Source organism: Dreissena polymorpha, chromosome 6 (genome assembly GCF_020536995.1).
Source record: "Dreissena polymorpha isolate Duluth1 chromosome 6, UMN_Dpol_1.0, whole genome shotgun sequence".
Taxonomy (NCBI): Eukaryota; Metazoa; Mollusca; class Bivalvia; order Myida; family Dreissenidae; genus Dreissena; species Dreissena polymorpha.
The window spans coordinates 55,624,468-55,644,056 of NC_068360.1; the positions used below are offsets into that span (position 1 = coordinate 55,624,468).

The window sequence follows — 19,589 nt, forward strand, 5'->3', positions numbered from 1 at the left end:
TTAAAATAACAGTGTATAGATGTATGTCTCCTAGTGTACATATTGTAAAGCTTTGATAATGTGTGTAATTATTGAAATACATATTAAAATAAAAGCATATAGAACCCGTCCCTTGCCGTTGTCTATCCGTATGGTCGTTCGTTAGTGGGAGACAGTTGACTGAGAGAGACGTTTAAGAGTGTTGAGTGCTTAAGGCTGTCTGTATTAAAGACTTTGTTGACTAACGAGATGGGTGAAAGTGTGGTATGCGTTAGGGAAGGTTGCGTTTTAAAGAATTGTTCTGTATGTGAGTGTGATCTTTGTCAGCGTTGTTCGAGTTACTGTGCAAAATGCGGATGTGTTGGTGTTTTGGAGCGATTTTTCATTTGATTATTGTCACTGATTTAAATGTTATGATAAACAAACAAGAATAACAAGCGAATAATATATATATATATACTGGCATTTCCCCAGGAATTTGGTCAGGCACTGCGGCAGGCGGTTGGTGTCGAATTCTGTATATACTTTCTAAATGTTATAAATCAAAATCCACACTACTTTGGAGCTACCAAATCACAACATTTCTTTTAATATTTATGAATTTGTCCTCAGTTCATTTCATTCAAGTCATATATTATAATATTAAATAACAGCCAAAATAAACAGAAAGCAAAAAAAATATTGAAAAACTTTCTGTGACCCATGGAAAATCTTGCTTCCAACTACTGGTCGTTTATTAAATTGTATTCTGTCATGGACAAAGACTAAAAAAAATGTGTTGCAGGTATATAGCGAATTTCGTTAATATGAAGGAAACTATATATCTATCGGATCTGAATATATTAATTAGTGGTACTGTTAAGCTATAGTCGCCGTTAAGATAATAATTTGAACACATTTTAAAGTCTCTATAACGCTCAAAATCAACGAAAATTTCGTTAAGGATTTCGTAAAATAAAGTTAACACCTTAACAATCAGTGTTTCCTTTAGCAATATCCAAAATTTCAACGCTAGATGTGATATGATTACATAGTTTTTTGTAGATACAAAATGCTCGTGTTTATTTGTTTGTGGCCACAATTAATTCCCGCGAATATATCTATTAATACGACACACGAACACCATTTTAGTGCCCATGTGTCGTATGAATAGATATGCAAAACAATAATGAAAACGAGCATGTTGTATCTACAAACATCTATTTTACCAGTCCACATCTGGCGTTTAAATTTCGACAATTGCCATAAAGAACACTGATTTTTAATTAGTTAAGTTTATTTTACGAACAATATTATGATGTTCTATGATTTTGAGTAGTAATGCTACTGTAAATGGTCGAGAGCAATCAAATAAGACGTTTGATTCCAATTAATTGTATTTATAACTTAAATAACGCACAACCGCAACACACATCAGTAACGGTTTGTTTTTGAAGCAATTTCTTAATACTTTTTATTTTCTGCAATAGTCGTAAAAAAATAAAATATTAAAAAGATCGCTGTTGATTAGTGGATATGGTGTCCGCCTAGAGATCGCGAAGTCAAAACCCCACTGTGAGCGTTCTTTTGATCTCCCCTAAAAGACACCAAGTACCGGTTCTAGTCCCAGGAAATGGACTCGAGAGCGTTTATATAAGCCTACGGCTTTCAATGCAATCAAGCTACAATAAATAGGTTTAACTATTAAAATAGAACAAACAAACAATTTGAGCATATATTTAATTGCTCTTACTCCACATGTACCGGAAATAATAGATCATTATCGGCCATTATTAGGGGACAAACACCATAATTGATCCCCACGAACGACCCGTAAATCGTTCATACATGTTATCTAAGCCCCTTATGCACACACCGCTGATAAGAGCGTGCATGTTTTGATTGAACATTGGCCGAATGCAGACAGCAAGCGCTTGTGAGAATTTCAAGTGCACGCATTTTAGCCCGCTGGGCTAAAATCGCCTGGGGAAATCATAATCCATGCATTACACTTTTGTTATTTTCTATTTTGTATATGGCTAAAAGCAATAGTATGCTTTAGAGCTAATACATGTTGCTGCTGTAGATGTTGTATTATAATTCCCTTACGGCAGATCTGACCGCTATTCATATACAATTAACATAAGTATTAAGTAAAATTTGAACAAATTATATATACAATTTCTGTCCATTTAAAACAAATATTTAATATTTGAAAATAACCTTTCTTAAAAACATAAATTGTATGTTCGGAGAAAAGCATAGGTAAACCGTTTATTGGTTACAGGTACATGTTGTTGTAAACACACCGCGTGCGTTCCTTTAATTTTTCTTTTGGTTAATAAAAACTGTTCCATATGCAAACAAGTTGACATTTACATTTACGATTTACGTGTTTGAAACTTTGTTTAAAATCTTTCTTCTGCGAGCACACCATATCATGTAAGTTATCTTAATTTGCTCATTATAGATATATTGACGATCTATTTGTGTTAATTCATGCCAGAAAATAGTTAATACTATAACCAATAAATGACCGCCGGGATTTTAGGCGGTGATTTTGCTATGGTAAATCGTGAAACCAGTTGCAACTCCCAGGACCCGGAGGGTCAATAGCTGGGAGTTGGATTATTGCAACTAATTATGACAATTACTTATTTATTCAGGTAAGATGGGATAATTAATTGAATATTATGGTTTAATTGATAAGAAAACCTTAATTAAAGAAAGGAAATTTTATCTGGTTGGAAGCGTGCTAATAATGGGTATTATTATCAAGCATTCACACCCCTGACAAGGCTTTATCAAAGTGTCAAAATAGATAAACACAGACTTTAGTTACACACATTGACAAATAATTATGTTGGGCTGGGCAATTTTAAGACCTGGTATTGTATTAAAAAATTCCATTTTTGTTCACCTGATATATTGATTATTATTTTTATTTTAAGGGACTGTCCAATGGATTATGGTCTGAACAAAATATAAAATTATTGTTTTAGATATTTAAAACGATTATCGCTTTTGATTTAAGGATATAAAAACTCAAAGCAGACTAAAGGAAGTATAACACAAACCAACACATAAGCCCAAGCGGATGGGAATTCCATATTACATTTCAAAAACGCCGCTCGACGTTTTTGACCTAAAAATAAATGTAGCTGAAAATCAGCTGACAAGTCACGTGGTACATGGTACTGTCATTTATTTTTGGCATATAAATTACATTATTTCTAAAGAAAGAGATTTAGCTTGTTGAGCAAATAATTGATTTTCATTGAATATTTTTGATAAACCAATAAAATATACTTCATATTTAAATCAATATTTTTATTGGAAAATCACTTTTCACAAATACGAATATGCGGTCGAAAAGAATTCAAGATGGTTCGGACAAAAACAAGTGCTAGCGCTAAGACTAAAAAAAAACAAGAGATGCAAGGTACAGGCGTAATAAAAGTGAAAGGATAATATACATTGGTATTCAGTGTGATCGATGGAGAAGAGTTAAAGAAGCTACTGGGATTGAAAAGGACGAGAAAATGATGGAAATATTGATCGATGCGTAAGTCTTCTTCGACTTCATTTTTAGTTTGTGTTTCATAGCTACTTTTCTATAAATTCCCGTAATTATTTTGCTATATAATGAACACGATTTGACTTACACACACACAAACCCTTATAAGTATAAAAGATTTGTTTTTGAAATGTACAATGTTTTTAAATTTCAGAACTACTTCTGATCTAGAGAGCTTCAACAATCATCTTTTGATACGCTCCAAACCAAAGCGAAATGCTTTCAGTTTCAGATAAATAAAAAGTTAAATGTTTAAAAAATACACTTGTTAAAGTGTTTCTTTTTTATTTTATGAACACATGCTCATTCATTGAACAAAGGATTCTTTTAAGGAATTTATGCTCTTTCTTTTTTAGAATTTACATTTTAATAGTGTAAAAATGATGTACCCTTTGTGACAAGTCTCGTAATAAACTGCCTGAATGACTAAAATATGAATATATTTTTAGCTCGGCTGTTTTCAGAGAAAACCCGAGGTACTGTCATAGCCAGCGCGTCTTTGTTGTGTCGTCAGCCAGCTGCTCATTGTCGTGTTGTCCGCCGGCGTCGTGCTAAAACTTTTACATTTTGCTCTACAATCAAAGTGATTCCACCTACAACTGTGAAACTTCAAATGTGGATTCACCTTGATGAGTTCTAGACGCCACACCCATTTTTCGGTCACTAGGTCAAAGGTCAATGTCCCTGTGACCTCTAAAAAAAAAATTATGACAAGCTTTCGAAGCCTAGTGTGGCACCCGTATCGCGTAGTTCTTCTTGAATGCTCTGAGCTTTTATGAGTACATACGTACAGCTCATAGACCCGGAGGGTCAATAGCTGGGAGTTGGATTATTGCAACTACCGTAACGCGGTGCTCTTGTTTCATCATGTGATAGTAAAATTATTTATGAACAGGATTTTTGTATGTTTGTTCACAGGATGTTTAAACAACTAGTAGTTAATCAAGAAATGAATTCTGATTATGAATATGTCAAGTCATTGGTGTTGAATTAGTTTATATCTAGTGTAACATCATCAAAGTCCTAAAGGCAGATTTTCACATGATGAGTTGCATGATATTTTCTGAGTTTCATTTCTAAAATTATTTTTTTTCAGCTATGCAGGTGTCAGTTAGCAGCAATAGATTATTCAAAACACTTGAATCGTCCTGTTTTGTTGGACAAAGAAGGCAATGAGAGGTATTTATATTATTGTTTTCGCACTGTATGTTGGTTTGTTTGTTTGTGTGTTTGTTTGCGTCAAACTTTAACATTTTGCCATAACTTTTGCAATATTGAAGATAGTAACTTCATATTTGGCATGCATGTGTATCTCATGGAGCTGCACATTTTGAGTGGTGAAAGGTCAAGATAATCCTTCAAGGTCAAGGTAAAAAAAAACAAATTCAAGAGAAGTAATAAGCTTTAAAGAGTTCATCTGAACCTACCAAATGATAAAATAAAATAAATCAAAGTGGCGCAGTAGGGGAGATAGTGTTTCTGACAAACACATTTCCTGTCTTTATTAAATTTTGAATTGTAAGGATCAATTTACAGATTTATGTTTACTTATTGAAAGTTTTTATTATTAACAATTAATTTGAATTTACAAACATGATGTATTTAAGCTCAAATTTGACACATTCATGTGATATGAATAATAAGTATACATTTTGCAAACAATGGTCCTGTCATAAAAGAACTACTGCAGCATAGTATGCACTGAATCAGTAAATTTATATTATGGCATATATATTTCTATAGATCTTTATTCTTTTGTTTTGTTTTAGCAATTGTCATTTCATTTTTTCAAACATCATGTCAGTTATAAAACAATCTTTCAGGAGAAAAAAAGTGTACTCAAAAGCGGCTTGTAATTGGAGCACAAGGCCTGTGAAAAAACATACATAACCGGTTTGATCACTGAAGTTATAAATGAATTCACCATAGGCAAGAAAAGAATAAGTGGCAAATATGAACAGCTGCCTGAAGACTCCAAAAGAATTAGGTCAACTATAGCCCCCGTCACCCCTCCACCTACATCAATACTCAGAGATCAGCATGTCTCTAGATTGAGAAAAGCGAAAAAATGAATTGTTGCCAAAGACGTGTTTGATATTCATTTGAAGTTGTCGCAGAAGTTATCTTTGTTAGATAACTATTAAGTTTCACATCTTTAGTGTTAATATGATTTTAGAAGTGTTTTGAAAATGTACAATCTTACATTATGTTATAAATAATGATTGCTCTTGGTTGTACAATGCAATTACATTTTTTAGGAAGTTTTAATATTGTATCTAGCATAAAATATTTTTTTTATGTTATATTTTGTGCGATTTTTATCAATACATTTTTATGCTCCCAAAAAATTTATTTTGGGGGTAGCATATAGTTGCCGCTTCGTCTGTCCGTCCGTGTGTCCGTCTGTGCACAATTTTTGTCCAGGCTATTTCTCAGAAAGTAATGACCGGAATTCAATTAAACTTTATGGGAAGCTTCACTACCAAGAGGAGATGTGCATATTATCAGCCGGTTCTCTTCAGATGATTTTTCACAGAGTTATGGCCCTTTGAAATTTTTCATTGTACATATAGTGCAATTCTTGTCCGGGCTTTTTCTCCGCAACTTATGACTGGAATTCTATGAAACTTTATGGGAAGCTTCACTACCAAGAGATGTGCATATTATCAGCCGGTTCTCGTCGGATGATTTTTCACAGAGTTATGGCCCTTTGAAATTTTCCATTGTACATATAGTGCAATGCTTGTCCGAGCTATTTCTCAGCAACTTATTACAGTAATTCAATGAAACCTGATGGGAAGCTTCACTACCAACAGGAGATGTGCATATTATCAGCCGGTTCTGGTCGGATGATTTTTCACAGAGTAATGGCCCTTTGAAATTTTCTATAAACTGTACATATAGTGCAATTCTTGTCCGGCCTATTTCTCCCCAACTACTGACCGGAATTCAATGAAGCTTTAATCCATCCATTGTATAATTTTGTCCAAAGTTATGCCCCTTAAGACGTTTCCTTTTATCTGAATATATAGTACAATATTGTGACAAAAAAAATTTTTGGGGAGCATCACCAGTCTACACCGGTTTCTTGTTACACATGTAAAGAACACAATTTTTCTTACAAAATGTTTAGTTTTTTGTTTGATTATCGATATGTGTTTTTCATTGTCTTCTTTATTACCTGTATTTAATACACCATTGTAGTCAATGTCTCTAAGCCTCTTATAATTGACCTCGAGAGTAGTTTCCTCTTTAATTATCGATACTATGAATGTGATAGTGTATCCAGATATGCCTCAGTGTTCTATTTACACATCAACATTTAATACTTTTTAATGGCCATACTCATTTGAAATGCAAATCACCTTAATAATTAAATGCCAGCATCATACACTCAAACCAACTTCAACGAGTTCTCAACTCCTGTCACATTTCTATGTGCATGTATTGAGTTCGATCCATGTTCTGACACCAGATGAATATAATACAAAATTTGTAAAAAAAAAATCAAACTTTCATGGATCAAGTTCATATCACACTGAATAAAATACCTCAATTGTATATCAATTTAATAGATAGGAAAAAATCGGCTGAGCTAAAATGTAGACGGTCTGCACAGGTTACTACATAAAGAAAGCACACAATATACAAAACATGGTTGAACAATAATAAGATACTATTTTTAACCAGGTTTTCCGAGGAAAAAACTGGTTATTAGATTGGCGAATGCGGGCGGGCTGGCTGGCGGAACAAGCTTGTCCGGGCCATAACTATGTCGTTCATTGTCAGATTTTAAAATCATTTGGCACATTTGTTCACCATAATTGGACGGTGTGTCGCGCCAAATAATTACGTCGATATCTCCAAGGTCAAGGTCACACTTTGAGTTCAAAGGTAAAAAATGGCCATAAATGAGCTTGTCCTGGCCATAACTATGTCATTCATTGTGAGATTTTAAAATCATTTGGCAAATTTGTTCACCATCATGGGACGGTGTGTCGCACGAAAGAATCACATCAATATCTCCAATGTCAAGGTCGCCACGACTAAAAATAGATTTTTTTAAAAAACAAACTTACAAAGGGGGTTAATTTTGTTTGTTCATTTCAAAAGTTCAGTTTGAGTTTTCTCCCTTTATCAGATTTTTTTTTCACAATGAAAACCTGGTTTTGTGACAATTTTGTCCCTTGTTTTAAATTTCAACAGCAACTTGTTGCTTTTTTATTGATTTCGAAATGTTTATTCATGCATTAGCATATGTCATGTTTGAAATGTATTTTAAGAAACCTAATCTAACAAATATCAAGTGTGAAACAAAATGACTCAAAATAAAAATAAACAAGGGCTGTTTGTAAAACATGCATGCCCCCCATATGGGCTGTCAGTTGTAGTGGCAGCCATTGTGTGAATACGTTTTTTGTCACTGTGACCTTGACCTTTGACCTAGTCACCTGAAAATCAATAGGGGTCATCTGCGAGTCGTGATCAATGAACTTATGAAGTTTCATGATCCTAGGCGTAAGCTTTCTTGAGTTATCATCCGGAAACTATTCGGTGGACGGACGGACCGACATGAGCGAACAACATACCTCCTCTTCTTCGAAGGGGGGCATAATAAAAAAATCAAAATGCAAACTTAAAATTGAATAAAAGCAAAAGATATAAAAAATTAAAATAAAAACAGGTAATACACTATTGACTGTTTTTATGAACGGTCTTTTCAAGCAAACGTTACCATTTTTGAACTCATCCAAAATATCCTTGAGACCAATCTTTCGACAAATTTCATTTAGATTGGGCAATAAATGTGGCCTGTACGGCTGTAGAGTGTTAACAAGGCAAATGTAGACGCCGCACGACGGACAAAAGGCGATCACAAAAGCTTACCATGAGCACATTGTGTTCAGGTGAGCTAAAAAGTGTAAAAATCAAACTATTAAGTTCAAACAAGAAAATAAAATAAGTATACAAGAAATGAATTTTGATTTTCAATTAGTTTATTTACATAGTATTCTTAAGAAATATGTCATTGCTTCTTTTATTTCTTTCATCTTACAATCCAGAGTACTCGTGGCATTTCATTCAAATGACACCAAAGTAAGCATACAAATGTCAAAACTGCTGTGCAAGTTTTAATAATAAACAAGCACATTTCACACAAATTGATTTTTCAAAACAAAATGCATAGAACTGAAAAATCCAAATGATTAAGCATAACTCAAATGATTTGCATAAATATAAATGTTTCAAAAAAGGAGCCAGAACAAAAAATAATCAAAACTAAGAAAAGTTCTATGTCTGATAAATGAAAAAGAATAACAACAAGGTCTGTTTGTAAAACATGCATGTCCCCCATGTGGGCTGTCAGTTGTAGTGGCAGCCATTGTGTGAATACGTTTTTTGTCACTGTGACCTTGACCTTTGACATAGTGACCTGAAAATTAATAGGGGTCATCTGTCAGTCATGATCAATGTACCTATGAAGTTTCCTGATCCTAGGCCTAATTATTCTTGAGTTATCATCAGGAAACCATTTTACTATTTCGAGTCACTATGACCTTGACCTAGTGACCTGAAAATCAAAAGGGGTCATATGCCAGTCATTATCAATTTAGCTATGAAGTTTCATGATCAAAAGGCGTAAGCATTCTTGAGTTATCAGCTGGAAACCATTTTATTGTTTTGAGTCACTGTGACCTTGACCTTGTGACCGGAAAAACTAAAGGGGTCATCTGCCAGTCGTGATCAATGTACCTATGAAGTTTCAAGATCCTAGGCGTAAGCATTCTTGAGTTATCATCCGGAAACCGCTTTACTGTTTCGAGTCACTGACCTTTGACCTAGTGACCTGAAAATCAATAGGGGTTATTTGCCAGTCATGATCAATGTACCTATGAAGTTTCATGATCCTAGGCCTAAGCGTTCTTAAGTTATCATCCCGAAACCATCTGGTGGACGGACCGACATGTGCAAAACTATATACCCCCTCTTCTTCGAAGGGGGGCATAAAAATATGCAAAATTATTAGAACACTGGGCCTTCACCTGGTACGAAGCCTGTATACTGGCCTTAAGGACTAGGAAACTTCTCCCTTATTAATTTAACACAACATGCTGGGACAGTTATTCTCATGCATTAAGATGGTAAATTGTCTGTATGCAGCATGTCTGAAAGATTTATTGACATCTTCTAGTGTCTCTGCATAAAAGGAAAACACATCTTGTTGATAATGCTGCTGACTGTAGAGGGTCATCCTATCCAGCACCGATAGAGTCATCTCCTACAAAGAAATTGTAACAGATTTTACTATAAACTTCTTGCAAATGTAACTCCAATCAGCAGTCAGTGAGACAGCACACTAGATTATATAAGCCTTGTTCTGAGAAAACTGGACATAACGCATGTGCGTAAAGTGTCGTCCCAGATTAGCCTGTGCAGTCCACACAGGCTCATCAGGGGCAACACCTCCCGCTTTTATGACATTTTTCGTTAAAATGTCTCTTTTTAGCAAAAATCCCATTAAGGCGGAAAGTGTCGTCCCTGATTAGCCTGTACAGACTGCACAGGCAAAGCTGGGACGACACTTTACGCACATGCATTATGCCCAATTTTCTAAGGACGCGACTCATATAAAGGGGTGGAAAGGTGTTGATGGTATCAATGCAATGGATCAATGGAGTACAAAATATTGAAATGGTATGCAAACTTTACAATTTTTAAGCAAAAAAAGAGTTATCCTTTCTTTACTCATGTAAAAACATAAATTGCATTCAATAAAATAGCAAGATGACAAACAACTACACAATGTCTTAGAACTTAGCATCTTTGTTGGCATTAGCTGAAATTCATTTTAATAAGCCAATAATGATTCAGTAAATGATTTTCCCACATGACAAAATTGCCTTTATTGCAGGATTAATGTTTAAGATGGGATATTTAATAGGTGTGCATGGTAGAACATTATTGACCCATTTCTTAGTCCTTGTTCTAACACAATATGACGCTGCAAAACTTAAGATATTCAGTTACAGAAACTCATAATACATGAATCTTACTCACAGTTCTGTGACTTGAGCATAATTCTGGGACCATCCCACAGCAAATTCGATCTTCCACTCTATGGTATTGTGGGCATCTGTGACAAGAGCACCACTTAGTTATTGTTGCTAATGTATCAACTTTCTGGATCTTTCTGGCAGGACGTTTTCCTTAACTCTTCTGTAGACTTGAATCCTGAGTGTAACAAATAAAACATCATGCATTTGATAAAAACCAGGTAATGCAGAAAATCTAATAAATAATAGCAAAAAGAGTAACCCTAAAATGACAAAATCATGATGTCAATGTCATGACCTAATCACATGAGTTATAGTGCATTTCTTGATTTACTACATGTTATTTGCAACCACAGCCTACATCCACAGATTTCGGACCTAAATATTGTGAAGAAAAGCAAAAAGTCCTACTATTCTTTCTTAGCCAAGGTCACTGTTCAACTCTCAGGCCTTTACAATAATAGTTCTAACTTGTAAATCATAATGGGTTATAGTCAAACCTGCATTTATCAACACAGAGCGGACAAGGGTGATATTATTATTTCTTCTTAGTTCGGCTCGACACAAATAGATACATAATTCACTATACCCCTCCGGTTGACCAGGTGGGAGAATTTATCGAATAACTGGCACATAATTAAAATGTGTATACTCAAACCCGGTTAACTCGCGTGTCGGGTTGACTCGCGGTATTTCATTAGCGCCCTCCGGACTTTGTTTATAAACATACCTGCGTGACCTACTTGTAAAATCTGACAGAAAACATCTCTCGCTACATGTTGGAACCGATTTTTGGTAAATAAATGTTGTAAAACTCAGACTTTAACAATATTTGAATTTTTATACTTCAGTTAATTGTTGTAACGAAAAAATACGACAGTGCTTATAAAATTACTGTGCATTTTATTTTATTTCATGTCTTAAATTCCATATATTTAAATTGTTATATACGTTGTTGATTGTTACTTTGAATGTTATGTCAGAGCTTTAATTATTCATGTTAAATTCAATATTGGTGTTGTTTAACCCATTAACCGCGAATCTACCAGGCGAAAAATAAACAACAATCGCTGACAGTGGTGTAGGATTTGTTTCTACGGCAGTTAATTTTGAAGGATTTTCGTCCTAAAAAGGCAATTGTCCAATAAAGTAAAGTTAAATTTGATTGTCCTTTAAATAATTTATCTGATATATGAAGATGGTTTTCAAGACGCAAGTGAATATTCCTTAAGTACAGCGAGTCAACCGTGTTTCAGTATACACACAAGAGCATTAAAATAAACTTACTGAATCTGTGTCCTGAGAATACAACAACATTCTCTTAGATGGCTGTCTCACGCATTTACTTCTTCTCATCTCTCCCTCTGTTTTGGCCTAAATAAAAAAAACTAAATAATACACTGACTTATTTGTGCTTTGGGATCTGGGCACGAATTTACTGTGGAAGAATCCACTGGCTTCTATTAGCAAAATTTTAAAGTTAATGAAAAACGTACATTGCAAAATAAACAACACAAAATTCAAAAGTCAAAACGAGAAAATCATAAAATCAAAATACGTTAAATTGATTCTCATTTTCATGCATTGGAGTCGTCTACTATCGTCTTATTTGTAAACCAGCGACATTTAGCGTCGAATTGCAAGGTAAAGACCAACAATCCGCAAACATTCAACGGCAGATAAACTCATCTTGTTGAATTAAATAAAATAAGATCGGAATCTTAATATATTATACTTTATTAAATCAAAAAACCATATTTTCTTACTGGTTCGCTCATTGTAGATTTCGAAGCCTCCGCCATTTTGTTTGTTTGTGTCTGAATCACGTGACACGAAGCGCGAAATACAAATAGAAAGGGATTTCCCAAGGTAGACGCAAAAGTCGTAATACAATTTGGCTGTTGCTCTTTAGTTTTGTAGTTTTTAGCAAAAGGTTGAGTTGGATATGGTTCAAATTAACGAATGTTATTAATTAATATCAAAATAATAGCCTTCTAAATTCAGGAAAATAATCCATTGGACAGTCCCTTTAACTGCCTATAAACATAAGTGTTTCATTAAAACATAATTATTTTTATTCTTATTATCCATTAAATTGTTGGATTTTCTCTCATTGAATGATTAGTGATATAAGTTGTGTTTTGTAATGTTGTGTATTGCAACATATTTTAGTCTGCAAGTATCAGTATTCATTTCAAATCCAGTAATTCACACCATTTTATATTATAATTGTTAAAATGCTACTTATACACGAATACCTCATGTTTTATTAAATATACTATAATACCGCTAGTATGCTCCTTAAAAATGTTTTGAAATGTAATGTACTTTTTACAAAAATTGTACTCAATTCAAGTCCACTTCAATCATACAGGATGTTAACTCATTCCATACTACAGCCTTATCTCTAAGCAACCCCAATCAGTAATAGCCTTATCTACCACTAGATAATCAGTACCCTCATCAGCTCCAAATGCCTGACAGATTATCTGTTTATTGATACCTTTTTGGGTGTGAAACAGGTTGTTTTTAGGTGTTGTTACTTTGTTGACTGATTATGTGACAAATATTTTATTATTATATATCCCATTTAAAAATAAATATAGTAATTTTATGAAAATTTCGAAATCTTGCATAACTTACCAAATAAAAAAACATTAGATTATTTCCAAATAATGTATCCAATACCATTATTATTTATGTATACACTTTTTACAAATATAAACTGTTTTAATGAATAAAAACAATCTTAAATAAAACAAAAAACACATAATTAATTATTTAATGACATAAAAACAATAAAAAGATAGTGTTAATAATAAGATATTGTTAATAATAAAAAAAAAACATCAATAGATAAAAAGCACAGTTATGTTTCAATTGCAAGTAATTTTATGAAAAAAAGAAAGAAATTCTGAGAACATCTTAATATGCTTTTATTAGAACTTTATAAAAATAAAAAAATAATACAAATAATTATCCTTAGAAAACATATATTTGTAATTACTAAATCTTAAACAAACAGCAAAAGAACAAAAAAAATTGTCCAGGGAGCAGGGGTGAATTGTCTAGGGGGTGAATTGTCTCCTGGGGGTGAATTGTCTTGGGGGTGAATTGTCTCGCTTCCGGGGGAAGATCAATGACAATAGTTTCACAAGTGAAGAAGCCGGCCTTGTCTTTGGTTGTATTTTCAATGCATGTTGCCTTAGCGCTATGTTATGACACTGACACAAATAGGCGTTCTTGTGTCACTTTCTGTTTTGATGAAATGGATTTGACTGTTTGCGGCCTTTCGGAACTTGAAATTTGGGCAAAAATATATCCCCTGCCCCCTTAATGAATGTTATCCACTTTTATAATCGATTTTTTGGTGTTGGTATTGTATGTATTTACTACAACAAAAATTGTGTTGGTCAAATGTTGAAAAAAATCCATTAATTGAACAATGATGAAATTATTCACATACTTAAGTGCAATTTAGTGTCGTTACAGTACTGTAGATCTCAGCTGTGTGGTTAATCAAGTGTATCTACTGTTGATTATTTTAAATTTATTGAACATCATTTTTTCACACCTGAGGAGGTTTACGTCTGCTGCATCTTTTAGGCTTGGATTTTGTCTCCCCCGTTAAGAATTGCAATTCTCCAACGGGAGTTGTTTTCCAAACGGGAGAATTTTACCTATATTTTACAAAAAATGTAATTTAAATATTATGCTTTGTTTTCAGGTTTCAATGTTTACAAATACACATGTTTAAGTTATAATTGTAAGAAATATGTACTTTAATAAGACAATAAAGTGTTTGTAGATTTTCTTCTCCCATGGGGTTTTGACGGGGATCCTGTCAATCTCCTTTATCCATTAAACTCCAACGGTGTTTTCACGGGGTGTTTTCACGGGGGACCCCGTCAAACACCCATTTAAATTAAACCCCAATGGGGGTTTGACGAAAGACCCCCGTCTAACTCCAATTTATAAAGAACTCCAATGGGAGTTTGACCGGAGAAGGGAGAGGGGGGATCAGACTTCAATAAACAGTTTATGCCCATTGCAATATATTCCATTGTATAAAGAGTAAAAGACACCAAACTTTATTAAATAATTGATGTTTTCTTGTTTAGGTGTCAAAATCAATTTATAATTATTGAATTTTTTTAACTCAGTACGTTACGTTGAATAAAATGTCATTTTGTAAGAGATTAGACCCACATATTGATATTTCTGGAAAGATTAATTTAAAACGTTCCATAATTTTGAAAGACTCAATGTATAAATAATAAAGGGTCTTATCTCGAAAATATATTACATTTACCTGTTGATAATCCAAACGTTGCTTTTATCCATAACTGTGATGATAAATACAATCCAGAAAGACAATAAAATTGGAAACATACTTATTGTCATTCGGAATTGTATTATTGTGTTGTTTATTCCCGTTTAACAGTTTTTGAAGTTTTTTGCTCGAAATTTTGGGTCCGTCTATAGTGCGTATATGACTCATATTCGCAAATGTGAACGAAACGAGCGAATATGATCGAATATTGGAAATATTGATGCTTTTTCTGCAATGTTTTTATCAACAAATTACAGTTTAATGTAAACTATAATTAAGACTGTTAACATAAATAGAGCAATTTTCTAGCCATTATCATGTTTCGAACTCTAAAGTCATGTTCGCGAATATGAACATTGTTTTTAGGCTACACACGACCAACAATATAACCACGACGACTCCACAATACAAGGTTTAACAGTCAACTCGTACCTAAGTCAACTCGCACGGTAGTCAACTCGCACGTTGTTTGGTCAACTCGCACGGAAGTCAACTCGTACCTAAGTCAACTAGCACGGTAGTGAAAATATCTATGTGTTAATGGGTTCTAAATGAGTTATTTATGCATTAACACAAATGAGAAATGCTTTCAGAATTTAGTTCAATACTTTTTATTGCAATATTTTCACAAAATAACACATTTCTTTAACAAATAGTGTTTACACCAGGTTACATTATCGGCACATTATAACAGACAGTAAAAGTACTTTTGAAAATATATTTTTTATACTATTATTTTAATTTTAATTAAAATATTAACACACATTATCAAAGCTTTATCATGTACACAAGTAGACATTCATCGATCTACTTTTATTTTAATATTTATTTCAATATTTACATACAGTATCAAAGCTTTACAATATGTACACAAGTAGACATACATCTATATACTTTTATTTTAATATTTATTTCAATATTTACACACATTATCAAAGCTTTACAATGTGTACACTAATATTGTAATTTAATGAATAGGACATTAAGACTGATAGAACTATGAATTATTAAGAATTTAATAATTTTTCATAAAACTATAAATGAAGATCCCGTTACCTATGTGCGCACACAATTATATGTAAAAAACGTATAACAATAATGTTAATGTGAGTACAAATACGTATAGCTTAGTATCATATAAACCGCGTATATATGATTATAATTCCTACATGCATTTAAACATTTTTGTACGAAAAGATTATTAATTTTACAATAATAATCAGTCATAATACGATTTTACAGAATAGAATGTGTATTTAATTAATAATTTAATAAAATTGCCCATCATTATGCAAACTTGAACATGAGTTACGGTTCTACATTAATTAATTAAATAATAAATTGTAAAGCATGACAAATTAAAATATGTATTTAATTATTCCATACTACAGCCTTATTTCTAGGCAACCCCTATCAGTAATAGCCTTATCTACCCCTCGATAATCAGTACCCTCATCAGCTCTGAATGACTGACAGATTAGCTGTTTATTGTAATGTTAGGGGTGGGAAATAGAATATGGTATTTTCAGGTATTGTTACTTTGTTGACCGATTAGGTGGCATATGGTTTATTATTACAATTCCAAATTAACAATCAAAGTGATATTATGCGCATGTTTTACTGTTGAATTGAGCTGAACATAAATAACAGGTCAAAAGAGTTAGTTTAAATGTGGTTACTGACTAATTATCTGCAACTCATCTTGCTACCAGTTGTTTATAAAAAGTAAATATTATAATCGATATTTTACATGACTCACCCAGTCCTCTAAGCCGAAATGATCCATAAAACAAAATAGTGTATTTGTGTCGTATTAAAGAATCTGCACTAAAACTAGATTTAGATTCACATCGTAAATCGAATCTTGTGTGTCGTCAGTTGTCAAAACGAAACTACGGTTGATATTCAAATTAATTATTTTTCTCTTTCCGCGATATTGTTTTAGTATGTTGATGATGCATTAACAAATATAAGTGTATATGAAGTGAAAACACCAAAAATAAACAACGGTTGCGATAGACACCTTTAAACTGTAATATTCCTATAATATCGCTTTAACATACTTACGTATGAACATTTCAAAATCTTTCATAGCTTATTAAAAAAGTAAAAAATATAAGCTTATATAAAATGTATAACAATTAAATAGAAATTAGAAATTAGAATACAAATAATTAACTAAAACAAAACATGAACGCTGAAAAAGAGCTCTACAAAGACTACATAGACATTTCACAAATGTCACGAAAAACCACTTAAATGGTCACTCGATCTTAACGGAATAAATACATCAGGAAGAATTAAATCATAGAAGAATTTTCATATAAAAATGTTAAAAAACCACTTTAAAACAGCCGATATCTGTTGATATTCGCCCCTTTCGCGAATATGAGTAATATACGCACTTTAGTCGTACCGGGCACATAATCAGTGAAAGGGGGGAAAATAACATATCTTTAGGATATGGGTAACCTATGGTCTTTAAAAATCGATTAGGAATTTATAAAAGGTATTTCTTGTGTTAGGTTTAAGAAAGAATGTCTCAAAATATTGTAAAAAAACATTGAAACTAGCGACAGCTCCCTTGCAAGAATATTTTGGATCTTCAAAAAGGAGGTTTTCACTTTTGGCGAAGGTCAATATTTTACGCTGCAGAAACAGAACTTTGAAGGTAAATTGTGAAAAATCTAAAGACTTCTAGGTAAATAAACACAGCAAATGGTTGAAATTTATGAGTAATGTAGCCAAAACTAGAATTGCATTCTGTTTGAATGTACTTTGCATGCCAGGAAATGGGTAAAATTTCTCAATTTTTTATTAAAAATAAGGTGGGTGGTGGAAAGGGTGTCAGACAATTCACCCCCAAGACAATTCATCCCCTGGACAATTCACTCCAGAATTTGATTTCCTTGGACAATTCAACCCACAAGACAATTCACACCCATATTTTTATATGAGATTGTATTGTCATTTGCTTTTGTCATATTTTAAAATAAGTTGTGAACAGATGTTTGGGGTTATAATTTTGACTTGGTAACACAATTTTGATGTGAAGATAATAAATGTAGTATGTAAATGAAAGATGACATAGTCAGTGTCTTTTGTCAAATGCAATCAAACCAATGTTTTTTTTCAATAAACTGTGTTACAACATATAAAATTGAAACAAATTAAGTATTTTGTATTTATAATATTTGTGCATTGGATTAAAATAATATTATTAGGTTAACTACTATTTTATTATGTAAGTACTTTGTCAAATATTCAAGTTGATTAATTAGTTTCATTTAATTCTTAGAATTTTACATTATGACAATAGTTCTTCTTGAATGCTGTGAGCTTTTATGAGTACATACGGACAGCTCATAGTTCTTCTTGGTAAAATTAAATTCTATGTAAAAAAATAATGTCTCACATATGTACATAAAATCGAGTTAAATCAACCTAATACATTGCTACAAACACAATACCTGTTGCAATCGACATCAATTTGCGTGTATTTTGGTTGAGAAATGCTCAAAACATAAACTTGATAACAAATCGTTCATGGCGGAAGTTGTGAATTGTCGATTTGAGCAAAGCAAAAGAAAAGGTTACACTGCACAAATTGTTTTAACTGTAGTATTTGACGATGTCTTGTGGTAGCAGTTGAAATTGTATTGCGCCGCATAACAGTGTAGTTTGAATTATGACACATTCTTTTTACTGTATTCTCGCTGCGATCGGATAAGTGGCAGAGTCCGTGCTTTTAGATACGGCATTGTATAAACAGGCGTATTTAGGCGTGAAAGTGTGGTATGCGTTAGGGAAGGTTGCGTTTTAAAGAATTGTTCTGTATGTGAGTGTGATCTTTGTCAGCGTTGTTCGAGTTGTGCAAAATGCGGATGTGTTGGTGTTTTGGAGAGATTTTTCATTTGATTATTGTCACTGATTTAAATGTTATGATAAACAAACAAGAATAACAAGCGAATAATATATATATATATACTGGCATTTCCCCAGGAATTTGGTCAGGCACTGCGGCAGGCGGTTGGTGTCGAATTCTGTATATACTTTCTAAATGTTATAAATAAAAATCCACACTACTTTGGAGCTACCAAATCACAACATTTCTTTTAATATTTATGTATTTGTCCTCAGTTCATTTCATTCAAGTCATATATTATAATATTAAATAACAACCAAAATAAACAGAAAGCAAAAAAAATATTGAAAAACTTTCTGTGACCCATGGAAAATCTTGCTTCCAACTACTGGTCGTTTATTAAATTGTATTCTGTCATGGACAAAGACTAAAGAAAAATCTGTTGCAGGTATATAGCGAATTTCGTTAATATGAAGGAAACTATATATCTATTGGATCTGAATATATTAATTATTGGTACTGTTAAGCTATAGTCGCCGTTAAGATAATAATTTGAACACATTTTAAAGTCTCTATAACGCTCAAAATCAACGAAAATTTCGTTAAGGTTTTCGTAAAATAAAGTTAACACCTTAACAATCAGTGTTCCCTATAGCAATATCCAAAATTTCAACGCTAGATGTGATATGATTACATAGTTTTTTGTAGATACAAAATGCTCGTGTTTATTTGTTTGTGGCCACAATTAATTCCCGCGAATATATCTATTCATACGACACACGAACACCATTTAAGTGCCCA

General features: G+C 32.9%; 1 long non-coding RNA gene across 1 annotated transcript; it reads right to left on the bottom strand.

The window, feature by feature from the left end:
- Positions 1-9,548: 9,548 nt before the first annotated feature.
- Positions 9,549-12,545, bottom strand: LOC127834685 (uncharacterized). The gene is made up of 4 exons (XR_008028054.1): positions 12,357-12,545; positions 11,878-11,964; positions 10,595-10,768; positions 9,549-9,815 (listed from the first exon to the last, which is right to left on the bottom strand). It is a non-coding gene; the product is annotated as an uncharacterized LOC127834685 (long non-coding RNA).
- Positions 12,546-19,589: the final 7,044 nt, after the last annotated feature.